We start from the raw sequence: 13425 nt of genomic DNA on the forward strand, positions 1-13425 counted from the left end.
CACCTCCTCTGGTTTCAGGGGCTCCTTCTCATTTAGCTGAAAGGTCACCAGTGGCAACCTCATTTAGAAGCCTTCCTTAGCACTTGACCTTTAACGCGTTTGCCTTGTTCGATGGCTGCTGCTTTCTAGCCCATGTATCTTCAGGTCCAGCCTCCTAGTTCCTCGGAGGCGGGGACAAAGGCCTATTCCTCTAGGTTGTCCAGTACCTTGCACGTAGTAGGTGCGCAGTAAACACTCACAAAGAGTTTGGTCACTTCGCCCTCTAATGCTGGGGCACGTAGAGCGAAGACGGCCCGTCTGTTTACCTCCGCGCCAGCGGCCCGGCCCGGCCCAGTCCAGCCCACCCCACCCCACGCGAGACGCCTGACGAGCCCGCGTGCCTCGCCTGCAGCCCCTGCGCCGCGTAGAGCCCAGGCACGGATGTTGGAAATTCCGGCGCCTGCCGGCGCGCGGGGCTGGACTGGGGCAGGGGCGGGGGAACCCGTGGAGTGAGCCTGTGACGTGAGGGGGCGTGGCTCCGGGAAAACCCGCCCCCTCTTCCTCGCCCTCTCTCGCGGGTCGGGGTTACATGGCGGCGACTGCGGCAAAGCGAGAGCCTCGGAGACGCCGCTGCCGCCAGCACAGCCGGAGACCTGAGCCGACACTGGGGGCTGTCCGTGGGCCCCGCACTCCCTCGATGAGTCGGAGAAGTCCCGTGAGTATGTGTGTGTACGTGTGCAGGGCGCGCCGGCGGGGCTGCTCGGGAGGGCGCCGCGGCGGGCCCGGCGGCGGCGGCGGAGCCGGCTCCCTCCATTGTGTGTGACCCTCCGGCTGCAGCCGCTCAACAAAGGCGCTTTTGTTCCGTCTCCCGCCCGCCCCCGGCCCGCCCGCCGGCTCCCTAGCTCGGGCCTGGCCGGCGCGGCCCCTCGCGGGCCGGCGGGCGGCGGGCCGGGGTCCCCGCGTGGGGCCGGCAGAGCGACCGGCGCGCCCCTCCCACCCGGCACGCCCCTCGCCGGCCGCGGTTCCGGGCCCGGCCGCGACTGCCCGCCTCGGGGCCCCGCTTTCCGGCTGCCGCACCGCCGCCCGCGCCCGGGTCCGCGGGTTCGAAGCCCGGCCCGGCTCCGCCGGCGGGCCCGGGGCGGCGGCCGGGAGGGGCGGCCCGCCCCGGGAGCGTGAGGTGGCGCGGAGTCTCGCCTTCCTGGCACGCTGCCTTTCGAAACGCTCCCGCGTCTCCTCCCCCATCCCACTCGGGTGACTCGGCCTCAGCTGACTCCGGCCGGGCAAAGTCTCCAGTACACTCGGCAAATTGCGTAGCGCGCCGCTCACCCGGCTCGGCTCAGAGCCCTGTAGTCCTCTGCCCGAGTTGAGTGTGGCCGAAAAGGAGGTACAGGAAAAGTCGTCTGAATCGGAATTCCTAATTTCCTCCTCCTCTACTACAGCCTTGCCTGAGCTGCGTTCGGGACGTGGAGCGGTGGTAGTCCATGAAGGTCCCCAAATGAAAACTTGTTTTTGTCAGTTCACTGAAAAGGGGCCTCCTCGCTCCGCTGTGCATTTTTCCCTGACTTGGTGAGGTGCGTTGAAAAGTAAGGGCGTTTTGGCCACCTTTTGTTCCTTGGCTTAGTAAGACGGGTTCAGGTGTTATGTGGGAGCGCCCCGAAGCAGGATATTTTTGATTCCTTTCCTGTTTTATTTTTTCCTTTGCTCGCTCATTGGAAAAGGTCCAGTAAAGGGAAACTGGTGAGGTGGAATTAGAAGTCTACTGCATTTGCAGCAAAATTCATGTTCTTTCTTTCCTTCAATGCTAAAAATGCTCCCCAGAGTCAGTCTGAGTGTTAACTTTTTTACAGGTACAAGATGGTTTGTCAAGGGAAACAAAAATTAACAGGGGACAAAATGGAGCGAAAACAGCTTCAGAGTAGTTTTCTGATTGTTTGATTTGTCTAGCCGTGTCATTTTTTAAAGTTCTGATTGGACAAATTCTCTCTAACGTTGGGAAACTGAGATGGTCTGACTAGAAGAATGAGTAGTCTGAGCTAGAAGAATGAAGGGACCAAACAGGACTGGGCCCTGAAAAGGAACTGCCTCTAGAGTTTCTTCTTAGCAGTGTCAGATATTTATGTTTGAAATATAATTTCTAATTGGGTGGCAGAGACTTTACACTTCTTTAACGGGTAGTTGTTCAAACATGTTTACAAAGGGCTTGCTATGTGCCAAGGAACGTGGAGTCCTTTTATATATATGTGTTACATCACTTAATAAGAATTGCCTTGTGAAACTTGGTAAAATTGCTTATTGGTGTCCTAATTTCAGTAATTGCAGTCATCTAGGAAATATGCCAGATTTGAGGAGGATACGTTTTAATCACCTAGGTATTACTGTTCAGAAAAAAAACTCTGGGAAATGAAGAATTATTTAGAAAAACCATTATATATCACCATATTTTGCAGTTCAGTTATTTGCAAAAGAGGATTAAAAGTGTTTGCTACTTTCTGTGATTAAGAAAGAATCCAGAAAAGATTGAAGATCAGTTAATTTTGCAATAGGAAAAGCACATGTTCTAATGACAAATGTTAGTACTAAAAGTGTTGCAGCATTTTGCATAAGTTCATTTAAGCATCGTGAGAATTCATAACTGACAAAATAGTAAGGTTTGCTGACTCAGGGTACATTGCTGAAGGGGATGGGGTCGAGTAGGAGGAAGCTTAGAAGTGCTGCAAGTTTTGAGTTGGGTGATGACTCATCCTGCCCACGGACTGCTACGTGGCCTTTTTTTTACACACTGTATTTTTTTAAATGATAGGCTAAAATGCTCCTGTACACATTATAATTGTCTCTCTCATAGAGGAGCCACAGTTTCTGTAAAAATGTAATGGCTTCTTAAATTGCGTTTTAAAAGGATTATCATATATCCTGCAGGTGGAATTTTGTAATATTTGTTGAGAGGAAAGGTAAAATTAATTGCTGGTCAGTTGCTGCAATTAAATATTTGATACTAACAGTTCCTTGGTTATTATTGAGAGAGATTTCTTATGGATTATTTACAAAGGACAGATAGTACTTTTATGGTGTGGATAGAAATTAACCTTTTGTTTTCATTGGTAATGTAAAAGTTATGTTTATAATATCTAGAAATTATTATAGTTTAAATAAATGTTGTAAAAGCACAGCAGTAAAGCTCTTAATATGAACATTTCACTCTGATGGAATTATATTTAGTGCTTTCTTCTGATCTACGTGAATTTGCTGTTTTAATAAAGACAACTTAGAATAGGTATTGTTATAAGCACTATTTTTTCATCAGTCTTTTTCTAAGATAAGCTGAATGTACAGCTCCAAATTTAGGACTTACATTGAAATTTGGTGATAAAATATTTTGACTATTGTAGAAAGCCATTGTTTAGCAGGTTGGCTTAAAGTAAGATTGAGGGGAAAAAAAAGATTGAGATAGCAGTTTGTTTTAAAAGTGAGAAAAAACTCCCCACTCCCAAGTTTTTCTTTGTATATATGATTTATCTTCTCAGTGATTTATTTGAAGGGTTTTGTGGGCAGTAAAGTGTATTAATGAGAATCAAATCTTTGGAGAGATTTTGGGAGAACGTTGTGTGATTTATATAGGGGAACTTTAGTAAAGTTTAATTCAAACTTTAAACTGTATTTCCTACTAAAGGAAATCTAAAAATACAAATTTTAAAGTATTATAGATTTTCAAAGCATCCTGTCATTTAGAGGTTGAACATGTATTTCCAGTGTGTGTGTGTGTTTTGAGAATATAGGTAATTACCTGTCATGCTTCATTCAGAATTTATAAACAAACTGGGTGTGTTAGCCTATCTCCTTTCTATGAGGTATTGCCTTATGAAACTGTGAGCCTCACCACTGCTATCCAGTTCCTTGTTTGCATTGCCTACTCTATGGCCCGTGTTAAAAAAGAAGGTGCCTCGAAAGTAAATTCTTTGTAGCATTGTTGGCTTCCCACTGTCAGCTCCTTCAGCCTGTTTTGTGGGCTGTTACATTACTCCACTGCCTTCTAGGGGTATGGGGATTTTGGTCGGTTTTATTGCTCAGAACCCTGACTGAGACTTGATAAAAACAGTAATGTAATTGTAGTTACTTTTTTTTCTTGGGAGTTGCTTGTCATGTGGAGGTGATGCATTTAGAAAGGTTTGTCTTATATACATGTCAGCCTTTTAAATCCATTTCTGAAAAGTGGTACTGAGATTGTCTGTAGCAAATCACATTTTCCCATTGATATTCATTTAAATTTGATATTTTTTTATGGGGGAAAGATGGTGTCACAAAAATTGTTTGTTAGAAACCTAGCGTTTACTTCAGGGAAGAGACTGCCTCTTCAAGAGTATGAGAAATCTGTGTGCATTTAATTCTATACCACCATAAAACTATAAAATGTTAGTTTTTACGGAGGGGTCATGGGTATTATCTTCCCCCAGGTACATCATTTGACAGCTAAAGAAACTGAGGCCCAGAGAAATCTAAGACCTTGTTACTCACAGGGTGATTTCTGGACAAGCAGTATTAGCAGCACCTGGGAATTTGTTGGAAGTGCAGAATCTCGACCCCATCTCAAGACTTACTGTGTTAGAACCTGCAGTTTAACTAGATTCTCAGGTGATTCAAATGCACATTCATTTCTGGAAGCACTGCTAAGTGACCATACATAAGTTGCTCAGCTGGTTAGTGACTGATTTGGAAAACTCAGGTCTTCTGAGTTGTTCTTTCCATTGGCCCTCCTGAAAAAAAGTCAAAAGGAAGATTGAGGATCTAATGACTGTCCAATAGAACTTTCTGTGATGATAGAAATGTTTTATTCTGTGCTGTCCAGTGAGATAACCACTAGCCACATGTGACTGTTGAGCATTTGACACGTGGCTAGTGCACCTGAGGAACTGAATATTTAATTATATGTAATTTTAATTAATGTATACTTAAATAGCTGCATGAAGTTAGTGGCTACCATATTGGACAGCACAGATTTAGATGATCTTTGCCCACACTAAATTTAAAATAGTCTAAGCTGTAATTTAATAACTGATTAGGCTTTTAACGTATAATTTTTTTCTAACAGAAGATTTTTTTGAAGGAAAAAAATTTAATCTTTCTCCTTGATTCTTGAGAAAAGTATTAGGTACTTATTAAATAGATATGTTATAAAAGCAATTGATAACTTATGAAAAATATGCAATTTATTTTAAAACTATGATATGTATGAATTTATGGCATTGTGAGTGTGATCCTAAGATGTACAGTTTGATAAGTTTTGACAAATGTGTCGAGTTGAGAGTTCATATAACATTAAAATGTAAAATATTTTTATCACCCCTAAAAAAAAAATAACTGATTAGGCTTAATTTAATAATTTCCCTCTTCATTTTCAAATTGGAGAGATGGTAGGTTTCTAACTACCTGCTTCTCTAATATGCCCAGATATTATTTTAGTAGTTATTATAAAACAATGCCAATTTTCTGGTTGATACTCCTGTGTTCAGTAATGTAGACACTCAAAGTTGCAAGTATATGCATTTTCCCATTTGTCTCAATAAAGATATTTTCACTTGGATTTAAAAATATTAAAAATAACCTGTTAAGTAAATGTTCCTTAATTATCTTGCAGATAACATTGAGGGGGCAGTTTTGCCTCTGGCCTAGTACCTCCAGGCTTTTTTCCACTTGTTGATAAGCTGCCAGATTGATCTGCCATTTGTTATGTTATTTCCAGGCATAGAAACATTGAGTGGTTCTTTACCTCCCACCTTTATGCAGTGGTAAGATTCTAACCCTAGAGTAAGTCAGAGTGGCCTGTGTCCAGATCTTGACATTTACTATATGTGCGATTTCAGTGAACTTGATTTACCTCTCGGAGCAAAAGTGTTCTTATTTGTAAAATGAGACTTAACAAGGTGTTGGTTCTGAGTAACAGAAGTAGTTCGTTTTAGAAAGTGCCTGTCACTTAATAGATAGTAAATTTGAATTACCTTCCCTTCCCCTTGTGCTTAGCTTTTTATAGCCTTCTGTATTTAGTCTTATGTTTAAGATTCCAACCAAACTTAAGGGATATTCTGATTTTAAGTCGTGTTGGTTCCCACCGATTACATGGCTTCATGCCTTGCTTCATTCATGTTATATCCCTTGTACATTCCTCTACTTGTGCTCTAGATTCCTTCTCTTGACTTCTTAAGGGCTCATTTCTTGCCTGCATCATGAATTTTGCCCTTTCTGTTGGGCCATCTTTATTGGTATACAAATGTGCTCTAGAGCTATGCTGTCTGATATAGCCACTAGCCACATGTGGCTATTTAAACAAAAATTAATTAAAAAGAATTCAGTTCCTTAGTCATGCTAGCTACATTTCAGTTGCTTGGTAGCCATGTGTAGCTATTGACTTCTGTATTGGACAGTGCAGATATAGAATAGAAATCTGTTATAAACCCTCTCCTGATTCCACATTCTTCTCATTTCTACTTCCTCATTTCTCTGATCCTCTTTCAAGCAGATTTTCAAGAACTGTCTTTGTGTGCTCTCTCCACTTTCATTTGCTCTTCAACTCCAGACTGGTTTCTATCACCATCTCACCACTGAAAGTACTCTAGTCAAGGTTACCAGTGATATCCGTTTACCAATTTTATCTTAAAGGATCTTGCAGCAGCATTCAGTATTATTGACCACAGTTTTCTGCCTATTCGCCCGCTTCTCTTAGTTTATGGGACGCATATTCCTGTTTTCCTCCTACCTCACACTTTGTAATACTTTTTTTTTTTACAGGTTTCTCTCTCCTCTCCTGCCTCTAAGTATTGGCATATCCCAGAGGTTAGTCCTGGACTTTTTTCCCCCCTTCTCTTGATTCTTTCCATAGGAGGTCTCATTCAATTTAGTTTTTTAAATACTATCTATATGTGAATAATTCTCAAGTGTATGTTTCTGGTTTAGACTTCTCACCTAAATAGACTTAATATGTCCAAAATAGACCTCTTTCTCCCATATTGTTCTCCAAGTCTTCCCCATCTCAGTAATTGTCACCTAGGAGTTATCCTTAAAACCTGTTTTTCCCTTTATCCACCATATCTAATCCATCGTCAAGTTTTCTTGGTCTCCAAAATATCATTTGGATTTGTCTCCTGTTTTACATCTTCATTTCTACCAGCCTATCTCAGTCGCCATCATCTTATGTGGCCTACTGAAATAGCTTTTAACTGGTCTCTGCTTTCACTTGACCATCTTCTTCAGTGCATTCTCCTCCCGGTAACCAGAATCATCTTTTAAAAATGAAGATGAAACCATGCCAGTTGTCTGCTTAAAATCCTTCAGTAGCTTTCTTAGTTATAAAATTCAGAATCCTGCCTCATGTGTTTGCCATCAGTCCCTGCTCCCTTTGCTCAGGACGCTGTCACATCTTTTCTTTTCCTCCAAAATACCAAGTTATGCCCTGCTCTAGGTTGTATTTGCTTTTTCCTCTGTTTGGAACACTCTTTTCCCATCTCTTAGCAACACTGGTTCTGTCTTACTATTCAGGCCTCAGTTCCTTAGATGGCCATTTCCAAGCCACCCAGTCGTAGCACTTGGCCAAATCTGAAGTTATGTTTACTTGTTAGTCTTTCCTCATTAGAATGTAAAGTCTTTGGAAGCAGAAGAACCTTAACTGTCTTATTCTCCACTGTACCAGGAAACAGTGCTTGACACGTGCCAAGTGCTCAGTAAATTTTTGTGCACTGTATAAAGTGTTTGTTTGACTCCCTTAAACTTCTAAAGGGAAAAAGTATATTAAAGATTGCATTGTAGTCATTGTAACATGTGATTCTGAACTGGGTTTATTTAGCTCTCAAGTACATTATTGGTACAATTGTAAAAACTTAAATGGGATCTGAGTACTAGATAGTAGTACTATGCCAGTGTTAATTTCCTGACTTTGATGACTATATTTTGGTTATGCAGAAGAATGTTCTGTCTATAAGAAATATACTCTACTATTAAAGGGTTGGGAGGGAATGTGTAGTGTACTTGTCAGTAAATTACATTATTATTTGAGAGACGGTCATGGGCTTTGCTTTTGAAACCTGAGGTTCAAATTCTGGCTCTCACTGATATGTGATTTTTAATGCATTATTTAAATTCTCTAAAGATCTTAGGACCCATTTTGCAGTGTTGTTAGGAGGATTTAGTGTAAGAGTAGTATGCTTCACACATACTATGTTCTTAAGCTTGCAATTGTTTATTCTATTCTTTTAAAATTCAACTATTAAAAAATTCTCATGTTCAGCGCTATGACTTCCTTTATAATACAAATGTTTTTCATTAATTGCTTTTATAAAAGCTGATAATGTAGGATAAATATGTACCAGATAATGTTATTTATATTGTCAACTTAGAACTTTTGAGCTGTACTCCATAATGTAGTTTTTAAAATTCTCTCCCTCTCTTTTTTTTTTTTTTAATTTTTGGCCACACCACGTGGCATGTGGAATCTTAGTCCCTGACCAGGGATCGAACCGGTTCCCCCTGCGTTGGGAGTGCGGAGTCTTAACCACTGGACTGCCAGGGAAGTCCTTAAATTCTTAAAAACTATATATTTTTTAAGTAGAAAGTAGAGCCCCTCAAAATTATTTCAATTAAAATATTTGGGAAAAAATAATAAAATATGTGTATTTATCTTAAGTAACATGGTTAATTTCTATCTTCTTTGGAAGTGTCAGTGAATCTGTGGTATGTATATATGTATGTATGTACGTATGTGTGTATGTATTTATGGTCATGCCGTGTGGCACCTGGGATCTTAGTTCCCAGGCCAGGGATTGAACCCATGCCCCCTGCAGTGGAAGCTCCGAGTGTTAACCACCCAACCGCCAGGGAAGTCCCGAATCTGTGGTATTTAAATGTTAATGTATTAGTTTGTATTATTATTGATGTAAAAGTACACAACTGCTTGGCAAAATAAATCATTACTTATAATTGTTGATTTACTTAGTTTTCTTTTTCCTTCCCTTTACTCCCCATTGATGGGCATGTTAGTAAGTATACGTAATGACCAAAAAGGGAGAAGGTGTTTAAAGATGACCCATGAGCCTTTTATTATTTATCGCAGTCTGTTTTGAATAATATAAACTACTTCACTAACACTGCAAACCTTACGATTGCATGATTCAGTTTACCCCCTTCTAGCACATTGTAGTCATTGTAACATGTGATTCTGAACTGGGTTTATTTAGCTCTCAAGTACATTATTGGTACAATTGTAAAAACTTAAAATGGGATCTGGGTACTAGATAGTAGTACTCTTATGTTTTACTTCTACATGTGCTATAACCGCCACAGTACATTATTATTTTTGCTCTAAACAATCAATAGTCTCTTAAAGACATTTAAACATGTGTTGTTTTGTTTTTAAGGCTTTTTGTGTTTTCCAATTATTTACCCTTTCTGGGGATTTTGTTCCTTTCTGCAGATCTGGGGTTCCATTTGGTGTCATTTTCCTTCACCGTAACCAACTTCTTTTAGCATTTCTTGTAGTGAAAGTCTGTTGGAGACAAGTTCTTTTCCCTTTTGTCTCTTTGAAATGTTTTTATTTCATCATTTTTGAAGTATGTTTTCCTAGATGTAGAAGAATTCTGGGTTGATAGTTTCTTTTGGAACTTGAAAGGTGGTGTTCTGTTGTCTTCTGGCTTTCATTGTTTCTAATGATAAATCAGCCATTGTTTCTATTGTTTTTCCCTAGTATATACTTTTTCTCTTTTCCATAGTTGCTCTTAAGAGTTGCTCTTCCACCCTTCCCACCCCCCAGTTTTCAATAGTTTATGATGTGCTTAAGTATGGGTTTCTTTGTATTTATCCTGCTTGCTGTTCATTGAGCTTCCAGGTTTGTGAGTTGATGTCTTTTATCAGTTTTGGAAAGTTTTTGTCCATTTTCTCATCACATACTTCTGCCCTGTCAGCTTTCTGAACCTTGGGGCTCTCTACTTTTCAGCCTAGCTGCCAGCTCTTTGGATTGCTTGGACATTTTCTTCGCTTTTCAGTACCACCTCAGGTTTTCTTTAACTCATGTTTTTGCCCATTTTCTTATGAAGAATATCTGCCTTACATTCAGAGTGACTTGGAGCGGTTTATCTCATATTCCTGTCTTGGCCTCCACCTTAAGAAGGCATCTGTCTTGTACACAGTGGAGACCTATATGCTTCATGAGATTTTCTCTCAGCTTTCCGGCCTTGGCTTCAGACTTGTGCACTTAGTGAGGACCCGTGGGGAAGAATTGGCAGGTGGGGCTTGTAACTGGGCTTCCTCTGAATTCTAATCTGTTACCTGAATCCACATTCAGCCAGTAAAATTTGTTTATAAATTTGGCTGGTTTCTTCTTAGTCCTGTTAGTGGAAAATTTCTTGTTTTCTTGCCACTTTGCCAGGAATGAGAATAGCCATGGTCTCTTGTCTTATGAAGAGCTTGACATTTTCTGGAACTTAATTTATTTAGAGTTCTTTGCATCCTTAACTTTCTGGTGTTTTTTAAAAATTTATTTGTTTATTTTTGGCTGCATTGGGTCTTTGTTGCTGTGCCTGGGCTTTCTCTAATTGTGGTGAGCGGGGGCTTCTCATTGTGGTGGCTCCTCTTGTTGAGGAGCATGGGCTCTAGGTGCACGGGCTCCAGTAGTTGTGGCACGTGGGCTCAGTAGTTGTGGCTCAAGGACTTGAGAGCACAGGCTCAGTAGTTGTGGCGCACAGGCTTAGTTGCTCCGCAGCATGTGGGATCTTCCCGGACCAGGGCTCGAACCTGTGTCCCCTGCATTGGCAGGTGGATTCTTAACCACTGCGCCACCAGGGAAGTCCCCTTATGTTTAAAAACAAAACAAAACAAAAAAACTACAATTTTGTAGCTTATTCAGCTTATCATTGTTTATAGGGTGAGAGTAATGGTGTCTTGCAACTTTCTGCATTCTAATCAGGAGTGGAAATCCTGACCCTTTCACTAAACTTAAAACATTTTGGAGCTGGAAGAGACCATAGAAATCACGTAGTTTAGCTCCATCATTTTCCTGATGAGGAACTAAGATGTAGAAATCTGAGATGCTTTGATTACAAAGCTAATTTAGCCACAGATCCTGGACTAGACTTCAGATCTCTTCATGTTTCTTTGTTTTTTTTTTAGTATGGGGTTAGTGAAATCAGACAGGAATTTTTCAGCAGTGCCAAACCATAGTGTGAATCTGAAAGGAAACTTACACTATTTTTTATTTTGCAAGCTTTGTTCAGGTCCGGAGAAAATGAGAAACAAAGGAGGAAAGATATTCCAGAAAAGTTGTATGCCATTCTGAATCATTTTTTAAAAATTGGGGAGGGCTTTCCTGGTGGCACAGTGGTTAAGAATCCTCCTGCCAGTGCAGGGGACGTGGGTTCAAGCCCTGGTCTGGGAAGATCCCACGTGCCACGGAGCAACTAAGCCTGTGTGCCACAACTACTGAGCCCACGTGCTATAACTACTGTAGCCCGCGTGCCTAGAGCCCATGCTCTGCAACAAGAGAAGCCACCGCAATAAGCCTGCGCACTGCAACCAAGAGTAGCCCCTGCTTGCCACAACTAGAGAAAGTCCATGCACAGCAACAAAGACCCAACACAGCCAAAAATAAATAAATAAAATAAATAAAATTTTAAAAAAAGGATATCCCTTAAAAAAAAAAATGTTGGGGACTCTCTAACCAAGCATATGGTTGTCTCCATTTGATGAGGGTCCAGAAATGTTTTGTGTGGACTTGCACAATGTGGCCTTCTTCAGACCCTCACCAGGGTTAGCTCAAAAGTGACAACTGTTGTATTTGATGTATAGTTTGGAAAGCTGTGGTGCTAGATGCCATAGACCCTACTAGGATGGAGTAAAGAACAGTAAAATCAGAGTAATGTCAGGGTCTTGCATATCTTCATGATACCTACTTGCTATCATATAGGCTAGTAGGACTTTTTACAGAATCCTACTCATCTGGTTACATAGGATACTATTTCAGTGGCACAGTCCCTCTCCACTACCTCAGCAAAACAAACCAGGAGCTGTAACAAAGCTGAAGTGTTTTTGTTTCTTCAGTCTGAGTGGGTTGAAATCAGTTGCTTTCTTCAGATGTTGGCAGACCTATGTGTTCACCATAGGGTGAGGCTCTTGGGGGAATGCACGGAAAGGAAAGTACCATATTTAGGAGTCATCACTGATGTCCCCACTTGGTAGGTCAGAATGTAATCAGATTTTGAAAAATCGAGGGTAGAGCTTGTCTTCTCCAAAACTTTCTACTACCAAGTAGAATATGTTATTTACATTAATTCATTCAGTAGTTTTTAAGGTGCTTACTAACTACCAGGAACTATGATCAGAAAATGTCAGTAAAGCTACTTAGTCCCAAACCTTTTATTTTAAAATAGAGCTACAACAAAGGGGAAGGGAGTGGTGCCCTAGAAAATGAAGATTATAGGATTTGAAGATTAGAGATTAGATGAGATTGGGGGTGGATGGCCAAAGACAAAGGAAGGAAAATGCTATTAGAAAAGAGAAGAGAAAGCAGGCCTAGTGGGACAGGGAGGAATGTACTACAATGGAGTCTGTTGATACTGTGATGCTCTAGGAGTGAATATGTGCTCCATGAGGTTTTTTTTGTTTTGTTTTTTTACTATTTTGACCCCTTCTGTACCTTAATGCCTAAAAGAATGCCTGGCATTTGGTAAGCACTCAAGGTTTTGTTGAATAAAAATGTAGTGGATGGATGGAAGAATTGAAGCTGTTTTAGTGAAAGCTGTTCAAAACAATCTAGGTTCTCTCTGCTTCTGGGCCATGTTGGGATTGCATTTCCCTACTGCCTTGAAGTAGGTGGGGCAATGTGACCTGCTTTGGTCAGTAAAATGTGAGTAGAAGTGAAGTGTGTCATTTTTGGACGAAGGTTTAGGCACCAGTGAGATATTCCTTCTTCTTTCCCTCTGGCACATTGAGTGGCAATGATAGAGATGGTAGGTAATTCAAGAGTTTAGATAACAGCTATGTTGGTCTTGTTGCATGAGCTGGACTTAAAAAGTTTAAGTCACTGAGATTTTAGGGTTATAGGTTACTGTAACACTGCATAACCTATCTTGACTACTAAAGAAATTTATATTCATTTTTGTTTGGTTGGAATCCTCAGATTTCCAAAGGTACTTGAAGAAGGAGGCTGCCTACTTGTCTCCTGCTTATATATTTGCCTCAAGTGTTTCCTTACCATTAGTTAGGAGAGGAGTCTTAGAAATGAGGGCTTAGGCAGGAAGAGGATAGGAGAGGGATGAAGAGTTATTACAGTAATTTTAAATTTTCCAGCCATAAATTTGTAGAAGGGATCATGTTTGTTTAATGTTAGGTTTATAGTAATTTCAATCACATTTCCACCATTCTGGGCATCCCACCATAATAAGTGGAAGCAAAAACTACTGAAGTGAAAGACTTATA

The 13425-nt window shown here is 40.9% G+C and overlaps 1 protein-coding gene across 4 annotated transcripts in view; it reads left to right on the top strand.

Annotated features, from left to right (window-relative positions):
• Nucleotides 1-539: 539 nt before the first annotated feature.
• MAPK6 (mitogen-activated protein kinase 6) overlaps nucleotides 540-13425 on the top strand; it is a 34245-nt gene continuing 21359 nt past the window's right edge. The window contains exons 1-2 of one of the 4 annotated variants that reach the window (XM_036836467.1): nucleotides 540-694; nucleotides 6757-6801. The gene's annotated coding sequence lies outside the window, so the exon portion shown is untranslated. Of the gene's footprint in view, nucleotides 695-1278; nucleotides 1563-6756; nucleotides 6802-13425 lie in introns of those variants that run through there. The other 3 variants (XM_036836464.1, XM_036836465.1, XM_036836468.1) reach the window with 3 other exon arrangements.

The sequence above is a fragment of the Balaenoptera musculus genome, chromosome 20 (assembly GCF_009873245.2).
Source record: "Balaenoptera musculus isolate JJ_BM4_2016_0621 chromosome 20, mBalMus1.pri.v3, whole genome shotgun sequence".
Classification (NCBI taxonomy): Eukaryota; Metazoa; Chordata; class Mammalia; order Artiodactyla; family Balaenopteridae; genus Balaenoptera; species Balaenoptera musculus.